This window comes from Motacilla alba, unplaced genomic scaffold (genome assembly GCF_015832195.1).
Source record: "Motacilla alba alba isolate MOTALB_02 unplaced genomic scaffold, Motacilla_alba_V1.0_pri HiC_scaffold_28, whole genome shotgun sequence".
Lineage (NCBI taxonomy): Eukaryota > Metazoa > Chordata > Aves > Passeriformes > Motacillidae > Motacilla > Motacilla alba.
The window spans coordinates 5137231-5148539 of record NW_024037374.1 but is presented as its reverse complement, the minus strand read 5'-3'; positions in this window follow the sequence as shown (position 1 = coordinate 5148539).

Here is an 11309-nt window from a genome sequence, read left to right as displayed (position 1 = left end):
GCCATCATCAGTAAGGGCTATTTGTACAGAATGCCTAATTCCTCATTCGAGATATCGACTGGCTAAAGGTACTGCAATCGCGTACGGTTCCTGTCCCCAAATTTCTAGTATCCTCCCTCTGCCTTTCATGATTAATTGAGCAAATAGTTCTAGGCGAGTGGTAATGGTTCTAGGCTGTTGCACAGGTAAAAATACCCACTGCAGAAAGATTAAAGGATTGGCCCGAGTCTCTGTCCATTGACAAATTCATGCAAAAGGATGTTTGGCATACTGGTCACCCTCCTTGTTATGGTTGATGATCTGTCACCGAACTATGTTATGAAAATCCTTTGGCCAGGATTTTCTTCTCCTGAGAAGCTGAGGAGCCTCAGGAACAAAATGTAAACAATGACTATCTGCTGCTGTGGAATGCAACAGGTGGATCTGTGATTGGTCTCACGTGGTTGTTTCTAATTAATGGCCAATCACAGTCCAGCTGCTCAGACTCTCTGGTCAGTCACAAGACTTTGTTATTCATTCCTTTCTATTCCTGTCTCACCTTCTGATGAATCTTTCTATTCTTTCAGTATAGTTTTAGTTTAGCATTTTTAATATAATATATATCATAATATAATAAACCAGCCTTCTGAAACATGGAGTCAAGATTCTTGTCTCTTCCCTCATCCTGGCTGCTCAGCAAAAGCCACAATGATCATCAATTGAACTGGGATACCTTCAATCAGATGATGCGCATCTGCTGGGACAACCTTTGAGGCTATGTGTTCCAAGGCCTGTTGTTGTGTCCTATCCAGTAATCGGTGCTCGTGTACCTGGGATGAGGCACCTAGCAGCTTCAAGTTCTTCATTAGTTATTCCACAAATAGTTCTAATCCATTGTATATCTCCTACTAATTTTTGAACATCATGTACAGTTTTTATCTCGGTAGTAATGGTAATCTTCTGTGGTTTCACTACAGCTTGATCAGTGTGCCACCCAAGATACTTCCATGGAGCTGAATGCTGTACCTTTTTAGGGCAAATTTTCAACCCTCTCAGTTCTAGAACAGTTGTCATGCTTGCTAAAATGTTTAAACATTTTCAAAGTCCAATTGCTGTCCTGCTACCAAGATATCATCCATGTAATGATATATGATACATTTGGGAAATTGCTGCTGGATTGCCTCTAATGCCCAGGCTACGTAAACCTGGCACATAGTGGGCGAGTTTCTCATCCCTTTGTGGCAAAAACACCCATTCACATCTCTTGTTGGGTTCTGCTTTGTCGATGGAGGAGACTGAGAAGGCAAAATGACTGGTGTCCTCAGGGTGTAAGGGAATAGTGAAAAAACAGTCTTTGAGGTCAATCATCAATAGATCCCAGGACTCGGGTAACATAACAGGGGATGGAAATCCAGGTTGTAATGCTCCCATACTCTGCATTGCTGCGCTAAATGCTCTAGGATTGTGCAACAACCTCCGTTCCCCACTCTTTTTTGGAATTGTAAAAAAAGACGTGTTCCATGGGCTAGTTGTTGGTATTATATGACCAGCCTCAAGTCGTTCTTGAACCAACTCCTGAACCTTGAGCAGCTTTTCCTTTGGCAGGGGCCACTGATCAATCCCTATAGGGGTATCAGCAGTCCAGCTAATTTTGAGGATTGGCTCCCCCCCAGTGGCCGCTATTGAAAAGGCTGTGTGACAATTGTGGCCTGCAGTTGACTTAACAAATCCCTGCCAATTAAACCTAACAAATTACTGGGAGTCTGCATGACATAGGGTCTTGTTGTTACACTCACTCCATCTGGGAAAGTAAAGGTAATTACCTCCCTGCTTAATCGAGTTGCTTGGGTTCCACCAATCCCTGCGATTCCCAAAACAGGATGGACTACTGGCCAATTTTTGGGCCATACACTGCTTGAAATGATTGTTACATCTGCTACGGTATCAATTGTGAGTCTCTTGGTAATAGAATTACCATTGGCATGTGTCAAGGTTACCTGCTTATCTGGTTTACCTCTCGTAATGTCCATTGCCCAATAAACTTCTGGGTTACCTTTGGAACCAAAACCGACTGTTCCCAGCTCCTTCAATCCCCTACAGGGAACACAAGACTTAAAAGGAACAAGTTGAGCGATTCGTGATCCTTTAGGAATAGATACAGGAGGGAAAAATGTCCTAACCATAATTCTGATAACCCCTTGACAGTCTGCATCAATAACTCTGGGAATTACATCCAGTCCCCTTTTGCTTGCAGATGACCTCCCTAACAGGAAAGCACTAAGCCCCCCTCCCAGATGTCCCTTTGCATTAGTCTCCACCAGATGTACTGCAGAGTCAGTGACGGTAAGGTCTGCTGGGGTTTCCACGTCCATTCCAGCGCTTCCAGGAGTTGCGGATTGGAGTGAGTAAAGCCCTCCAGAGGGGGCTGAGCCACTCATGCAGCCTCCTGAGCTTGTGTCTTCGCACGTGGGGTTGCGCTCCGTGGTCCGTTTCCCTGGAACCTGCAGTCTCTCGGTTGAGATTATCTTTCTTGCAGATGGAGCAAAACTTCTTCATTGGTGCAGATCGACATTGACTCTGTACGGGTCCAACCTTTCTGCATCCAAAACCTTTGATATTCTTCCCTTCTGCCTTTTTCTCTCATTTTGAAAGTAGTGGCTTTACGGCACCTTGTACCGCAGCAGCCACATAAGCAGCCTTCTGTCTCTCTGTGGTTCTAGTCATTTATTCTAGCATGTCAACAACCTCTGCTGCCTTTTGCAACTTGCCTAAGATCTGCCAAGTCTTATCATTAGCGTTGTCAAAGGCAAGCATCTTAAACAGCTTCTGCTTTGTTTCTGGATCCAGATCGGGGTGATCATAAATAGCTCTATGCAAGCGGTCTATGAATTTATCAAAGTCCTCATTTCCCCCTTGACATATCTGTGCAAAAGCCTGAGTATGCAGCCCATCAGGCAATGCAAGGATCGAGTTGTATGCAAGCTTTTGCCTTAGATGCAAAACTTCATTGATACTTCGGTCTTGGGCAGTTGCTGTGGACCAGGGACCTTCTCCTAATAACTGTTGTGCTGTAATTCCAATCAACGGATCCCCCTGAGCCCGAGGTCTTGCTTCCTCTTTTTTACATGCCCCTTCCCAATTCTTATAAAAGTGAATCTGCTGCTGAGGGGGCATGATTAACCTAACCAAAGTTTGAACATCAGCTGGAATGAAGGTATCTGCTGTAGAAATGAATTGTAATAATGATTGTGCTAATTGAGATTACAAGCCATATTGTGTACCGGCACTTTTCAATTGTTCTATATCTTCCAATCGAATGGCTCCCATCTTTGCCCTGTGGCTTGGGTTACTTCAGGGAAGGATTCTATAGTACTGTGGAGAATGTCCCCTGTGTTATTGCTTTAGAAAACACTCCCGTCCACTTTCTCTTTTGTGCTGTTTCAATTTCGGAATCTAGCCCTAACTCCCGATCTTCCGTGGTCGAGGGGGATTATCTGCCTCCCCCTCTGCTCGTTGAGAGTCCTTTTAGAGTTCAAAATAGCTGGCAGCTCCCTCCTTTCAAAAGAATAGTCCTTTTGGCGAGCGACTCGATCGCTTTGTTGAATTACTAACTTCTGCCAATTGTCTACCAAAGCTTTTAATTCCTCCTCTACCGAGGCAGATCCCAAATTGGTTTCTTCTTAAGCCGCATCTTCAGATGATGTGTGCGTTATTTTCAACACTTCAGCACCAGCTGCTCCCTTTTCCTGAATACTTTTATTCTTGGGTTGGCAGCTGAAACCTCTAAAGGAAGGCTGCTTTCTGACTCTGTTTCTCATCTGAGGGTCCTGATGTTTTGAGTTCCTCTTTGGTTAGGGGAACCAGGCTACAGGTCCTGGGCAGCATGAAGGAACGTCTCATGTAGTTGAAAACAACTTGCTAGCAGGAAATGCCTGTGGCTCAGGATTGGGGCTCAGGGGAAAAGCAACGCAAGCTGCTGCAGCGGCTTTCTTTTCCGCTTTCATTGCCCATAATACCTCTACGATGTTTTTCAACAGGGTAGCATATTTACATGCCTCTTTAGCCTCACGTCCTCCCAAGGCAATAGAGTCCCACAACATGCCACCCATGGCTTCCCATGCTGATATCTCAAAAGTGACCTGCACTCCTGGTATGAGGTTTCGTTCCCATGCCCAGTAAATAAGTTCCTTCAGAGTGAAAGCATGGTATTTCTGCCCTCTCTTAGACAGGATATGTTGGAGGAGTTTCTGGACCCCATCTCTCTCATGGTCCAACTCCATCTCCTCCCCGGCCGCTCACCTGATCAGGGTGAGATCAACTTGTCTTTACTTGGAGCTCCTTTATCCATCTGTGCTTCTTGCTGGGGCAGTGGGGATACTTTCGACCGGCTTCTCCGCCTCCCAAAGGCTGTCGCTGAACCTCTGCACAGCAGTGAAATAGCCGTCTTCGGGTCCCTGTTCGGGCACCAAAAAATGTGGAGGGTCAGTAACGGGACATCACGCCATGATCAATATAATCATGTGAAGCTGAATTTTTACAAAAAGCAAGCTATATTTCTACAGTTTTCTATTGTTCATGCCTCAAGCTAATACATGATTGCTTAAATCCTTCTACGCATGCATTCTAATATTTCTGTTTTTTTACTTAGTCTTCCTTCTTCATGCGTCTTGCTGCGGTTTTCTTGTCTGCCTTTGCATCCTGAACTGTCTGCTTCTGAGCGTGTTCTTCTTTCGTGTCCTTCAAGAGCACTGTGACCTTACTCAGTTTCTATGAAGGCTGGATTGTGCGTATGTTGCATATGTCCATTGTCCTGCAAAAAACTCTCAACACCAGGGCAATTCTGGTTTCTAGTATGGGCACGCTGTGTGATGAGGGCAATCCACTTGCTCCATGTGGCATTGGTGGCGTGGTGGGTAGAGGGAACTTTTCTTTTGAACACCTACTCTACCACTGGTAGTCGGGGTGCCAGGAGGAGTTGTGCTTTTGTGCCAATCACCTCCGACGAGGTGGTTCGAACTCCTTCACAGGCAGCCAAGATTTCCTTCTCTTGTGGGAGTGTAGTTGGCTTTGGACCTTCTGTAAGTTGGGCTCCAGATTCTCAGTAGTCGGCCTTGAGTCTCCCCAGGCACCTTCTGCTACAGGCTTCAGGACAAACTCTTGTTCTTGGCTGTGGAGTAGAGCACATTCTTCACCTCTGGTTCCATTCCGACTGGGCCAAGGGCTACTGCATGATCGATCTCCTGCTTGATCTGGGAAAAGGCTTGTTGCTGTTCAGGGCCCCAGTGGAAATCATTCTTTTTGCGGGTGTCCAGGTAGAGAGGGCTCAAAATCCGGCTGGACTCAGGAATGTGTATTTTCTAGAAACTTACGCTGTTTAGGAAAGCTTGTGTTCCTTTCTTGCTGGTCAGTGCAGACATTGCAGTGATTTTATTGATTACCTCAGTGGGAATCTGACACCGTCTGTCTTGCTACTTTTACCCTCAGGAACTGGATCTCTCGGGCAGGTCTTTTGACTTTGCTCTTCTTGATGGTGAAGCTGACTTTCAGGAGAATCTGGATGATCCTCTGTCATGGTTTAGCGCTGGCCCAATGCCAGTGCCCCCATGAAAACATATCCTCCTTGGTGTTTGCTGTGAGATATGATCAGAGACAGAGCAAAGCAGGCCTCCACTTGTGAACAAAGAAAAAAACTTTATTATCTTCCAATTATAAAATGAACACGCAGAGCAAAATGGAAACCTCTCAAACATTTTCTCCTCCCCCCACTCAATTTCCCACAGCATAAAACAAAACCTTAGATCTTTATCCAGTCCATCACCCTTCAAATAATCAACTCAGTCCATCTCCACCCTTCCGACAATCACCTCTCATTTCATCAAGGAGAGAGGAGTCCCTCTTGCGCCACAGGTTTCCCCTGGAAACACAGCCGAGTCCAGTTGTGTTTCCGCACTCAGCACCACCTTCGTGACTTCTTCCTTCCATGTTCAGTGCTCTCACCACTGCACATGGACCAGAGCTGCTTTTAGGGTTTCCCTTTTCAAGGATGCTTTGCCCAGTTCCAGGAGAAAACGACAGTCTCTCACCTTTTCGGGACACTAGGCCCCCCCAATATTTCACCCCCTGGGGCCAAGGGGTCTCGAGAGCACCATCACCTCATCACCTGTCGTCTCCGCTCACATCGCTCCTTTGGCACCAAGCCATCGCCTCCCCCTAAAATGCAGTCTCTGTATTACAGGAAAGGTTCTGTCCATGGCCATACAAGAAAAGTCCAGCCAAAAGCCACTCCATCATCTCCTCCACCTAGGATTCTTCTCAACTTCTCTCAGTCCTTTTTCACCTTCACAGCTCAATCACACTTGCGTATTTCCTCTTACTTTATCCCTGTCTCTCTTCTCCTTCAACTCCCGGAGGATCAGCATTTGCAAGGTTTCCATCATCCCACAGAAGGGTTAAAATCACAGTCTCTACTCGTCCCGAACCCCCACGCTGGCTCTGCTGGGCACTCTTCTTGCCCCCCCCTTCTCCTTCTCGGCCAGGCCAGTGCTATCAAATTTCAAGGTAGCACTGGCAGCTCTCTCTCTCTATCTCTCCCTCCTGGGAAAGGGGGGCTTCCCGATGCCTCTCCGAGTTCTTCCACCCTTCCATAATCTATGGGGAACTCGCTCTTGTCCTGCCGGGGCCAGGGGCATACACCTCCCATCTCTGCCCAAGGCTCCAGCCTACCTCCCTCCGGCCTCGTGGCTTCTCCTCCCCCGCCCAGCCCGCAGCTGGGCAGGGGAGGTCTGACCTCTCCATCCACCGGAACCAAGAGAGAGCGTTCCCCTGGGAGTTCCTTGCTTTTAACCCCTGTGTTCTCAGAGGTGTATCCATATCCTCAATGGTCAAACCAGGTGCCAATATTCACATTTGAGCACCTATTGGTTTGACCACCACCTCCCAAAAACTCACTTCCTCTCAAACCACAACATCCTCTCTCTCCTTTCTCAAATACTTCCATTGCCATGTTCCCCACACAATGATGTCATTGATGTCTGCAGGTGTTCTGGAGCTTCACCCTTTTGCAGTGCAGCCTGGATCAGTCCATGGTGGGTGGGGCTGTGTTTCCACCCCTGGCGCAGTTGGTTCCAGGTGTACTGCACGCGTCTCCAGGTGAAAGCAAACTGAGGCCTGCATTCTGCTGCCAGAGGAATGGAGAAAAACGTGTTGGCAATGTCGCCAGTGGCAAAGCACTTTGCTGACGCAACCACTGGAGTCTTTGGCCAACTCTTTTGGAACACCAGCAGCCACACCAACTGTATGGAAGAACTCCAGGTTAAATTCACCAGGAGCTGAACTTCAGAGCTGCGGCTCTACAGTGGGAGTAGCTTTACCAGCATCAGGGAGAAATGTAAAAGAGTTGACAGATGCTCTCCTGATATTGCAGGTCTTTCATCCAGAGATTCAGAAGCAAAACAAAAAGAGCACAGCTCTGCAGTGGTTTATATAAGGCCAAAAATGGTGGGTGGGTACAAACAGCTAGCCAATGGGATAACCCTAGGGGAGGAGTGAGGGGAGTAGTTTACAGAGCCAGTTCCCATGAGAGCAAAGGGAAGGAGAAAGGGGAGTGGTTTACATCAGGGGTGGATACAACTTGAAGAGAAACCAACTTGGAACAACATAGGGAGGACTTCAGAAGCAGCCATTATTAGAGAACCCAGGTTACGAAACTGAAAACTGGGCTAACACAAACACTGACCACAACACTTTGCTGCCTTGGACTCCAGCTCGTACTGGAGTTCCAGCATGTCCAGCACAGCAGCGCTCAGCACTGGAGTCATTTCATTCAAGGCACGATAGTCCACAGTCAATCTCCATTCTCTGTCAGACTTGTGCACAGGCCAGACGGGGCTGTTGAAGGTTGAGTGGGTTTTGCTGACCCCCTCTTGGCTCTCCAGCTCACGGATCATTTTGTGGATGGGGATTACAGTATCTCAATTCGTCCAATACTGCCAGTGGTGGACTTTCAAGTGGCAATTGGCAATCGCTGCTCTTCCACCCTCAGGAGTCCTACTGCAGATGGGTTTTCTGAAAGCCCAGGCAAGGTGTTTAATTGCTTAATGTCCTCTGCTTTGACAGCAGCTGTTCCAAGAACCCACCTGAGTCCCTTTGGCTCTTTGTAACACCCGTTACGGAGGAAGTCGATGCCCAGACTACACGGGGCCTCTGGGCCAGTCACAATAGGATGTTTCTGCTGCTTGTTCCCAGTCAGGCTCACCTCGGCTCCCAACAGGGTCAATTGCTGCCATCCCTCCGTCACCCTGGCAATGGAAACAGGTTCTGCCCCTACATGTCCCAGTGGTATTAGGGTACACTGCACACTAGTATCAACTAAGGTGTCATATTTTTGTGGCTCTGCTGTGCCAGGGCATTGGATTCACACCATCCAAAAGACCCGGTTTTCCCATGTCTCTTCCTGGCTGGAGGCAGGGCCCCTCTAGCCCTGGTTATTCTTTCTTTCCTGGGCATACATACTAGAGGTTCCTTGAAGGTGATCCGAGAGATCATCCTCCCTCCTGTAATATCCGGAAGCTCAGTCATGGGAGGCTGAGGATACTTTCATTTTGGAGGAACTCTATCGGTCAGTGTTTCCCTCCTTGAGTTGACACACCTGTGCTTCCAGGACAGAAGTGGGTTTCCTGTCCCACCTTCCCACGTCTTGCCCATGGTCACGCAGGAAGAGCCGCAGGTCAGCTCTTGGGCTGTACCCTCTCTCTCTAGCTGGGGAACATTGGGCTCTGACTTTGGGGCCTGGAACTTGCACTGGTGCCATATGGGAGCTGTTCTTCCTCAGCTCCTCCCTCATCTCCTCTAGGAGGCTCTTAATCACAGCAGAGACATGAGCCTGCATTGGGCCATTGATCATACTCTCATCATTTCTAACCTTGTTGGCAGCAGAACCCACTGCCTCCTGGCTGTTATTGGCATCAATCGTTGCAATGAAGGTGGTGTATTGAGATGGCCCCATATTTCCAGACTCCACAACATTTGCCCTTTGCACCTGAACTTGTCGGGGTCATATCATGCTGTCCATCCCTCCCAAAGAGTACCTCCAATACTGCCAATTCTCTCAGCTGTGGATCCCTTCCTCAAGGATCTTCCAGCACATTCTATGGTGGTGCTCCTGCATTCTCTCCTTATGGACAAAGCTCTGTCTGACACTCATTGAAAGTCACTCCCAGAGGGAAAGGGACCATGACTCCCTTACAAAAATCTGATTCATACCCGAGTCCTGGGTCAAGGGCTCCAAATTCCTTGCCTCACCACCATCCAGTTGCACGCCTGTACCCATGAGGTCCCAGTCTCAGAGCAACCAGGTGGTGTAAGCCTCATGTCCTCGTCGTACAATGTCTTTATGCAGATTATGGAGACTTTCGTACATCAGGGACTCAGTGATGATCTCAACCGTTGGCTCCCCTGCAGGTTGTGAGGGCCCTCCTTTCTTACCCTTATCTGGGTGCTCTGATTTCATCTTAGACCTCCTTGTTCCCACAGGGGCAACTGCTGCTGGCTGTGACTGCCCTTGCAGCTCTGCTGGAACCTGGACAGTTGTAACATCTGTGGGTTCCACTGCTGCACCATCAGACTCTCCCTCTTTGAGGCAGGGAGAGGGCTTCTCACCAGCTGGGGAAATGTACTCCTTCAGCATCTGGCCTATCTCCTCCACCAGAACCCCCACCCAGTCTGGGTGGTTATTTCTGCGGTGGGCTGTGGGGCAGGGTCAGGCTCTGGGGCAGCAGCATCCCTGGTCTCTGGGGTAGGTGATTAGGTCTGGTCAGGGTGGTTATCCAGGGTAATCTTCCCTTATCTCTGAATGCTAAATAGAACAGGCCTATCAGCAACACCAACCGCTGTAGGATATCATTAGCATTTAGAGTGGATCTGAACCCTTTGAAAACTGCTGGGGCACACCCAAAGAGATGGTTAAAGGGCTGGGAGAAAATTTCCCCCGGTGTCATTTCCTCACATTAAGTACCATTAATGAATGAACCCCAAAACCCTACAGTCAGTGTGTGATAGCTCTGAATCCATGTGCCTGTCCTCCAGAGGCAGTTACAAATCCATGAAATCCTCACATAATTAAGCCATAAAACAAACTGGATTACAGCCACAGTAGCCTTAGTTATAGGACCCATGTTTAGATAAGGACCTGCAGATGGGAGAAATACAGCCATGACCACGTGCCACCCAAACCAAGGTAAGCTGGACCACATGGAGACACTTAACGAGGTTTCTATAGCAGCACACAAAAATTAGGTTACTCAAGAACTGTTACTCCTTTCTTCACACTTGTTTTCTTGATGCCCTCGGGCCCCACCATTGGGCACCAAAATCTGTCTTGCTTTGAAAAGACAGGTATCTTTGGTTGGGGATTTCAGGAACCTCCTCTGAAATGGAAAATGGAAACCCCCTCCCTCTGAATTATTATAATTTTGAAATTAAAAGGATCTCAGGCAAAAATATGGGAATAGGAGTAACAGTTCTTTACTAGGAAAACGAAAAAATACAAATCAATAGTACAAACAAACCAAAAGCACTGACAGAGTCAGAATACAACCTGACAGCCTGTTGGTCAGGGTGTTGGTAGCAGTCCCATTAAATGGTGAGTGCAGCCCCCCTGCAGAGACAGGTGTGGTTCTGTTGGAACAGTGATCCTGTAGAAGGTGGAGTCTTCCTCTGAAGATCCAGTGGTGATGTAGCTAGGCCTGGTCTTCCTCTGGGAACCCAGCAGGAAAAGGTAGCTCTGGTGCCCCAAAATCTCTGATTATATCCAGGTAGGAATGCTTGGCTCCTCTCTCTGGGCAGAGGATCTCACAATGGGATGATGTAATTTTGATCAGTCATGCAGTGACACTCAATGGCCCATTAACAGAAGATTTCTCCCTGGAGGGAGGATTGGTAGTGGGAGAGATAAAGAAAACTGCCCAATTAACAGAAGATAACTGCCCCACCTGGAACAGATGGCAAATAGAATACACACTTAACCCAGGACATTTGGCCACCCAGGGCCCACCTCTCATCTGTCTTTTCAAACACTGGGACCACGTGCTTTTCTTTCTTATGGGGAAAAAACATCTTTCAGCTTCAGGTGTCCATGGCTGAAGATGGGAATCCACCTCCAGAATTCCCTTTATCCAAGGATTTCTCCCAGACAAAAGCTGTCATGACTGGCAAGTCTGGCAGGCCTTGGTTTCCAAAGAGCTGTCTCTCATGTGCCTTTGAAACACTGGGGTTCTGTGCTTTCCATCCTAGAGAAAAGAACTCTTCTTCCTGTCCAGGTGCCCATGGCCAAA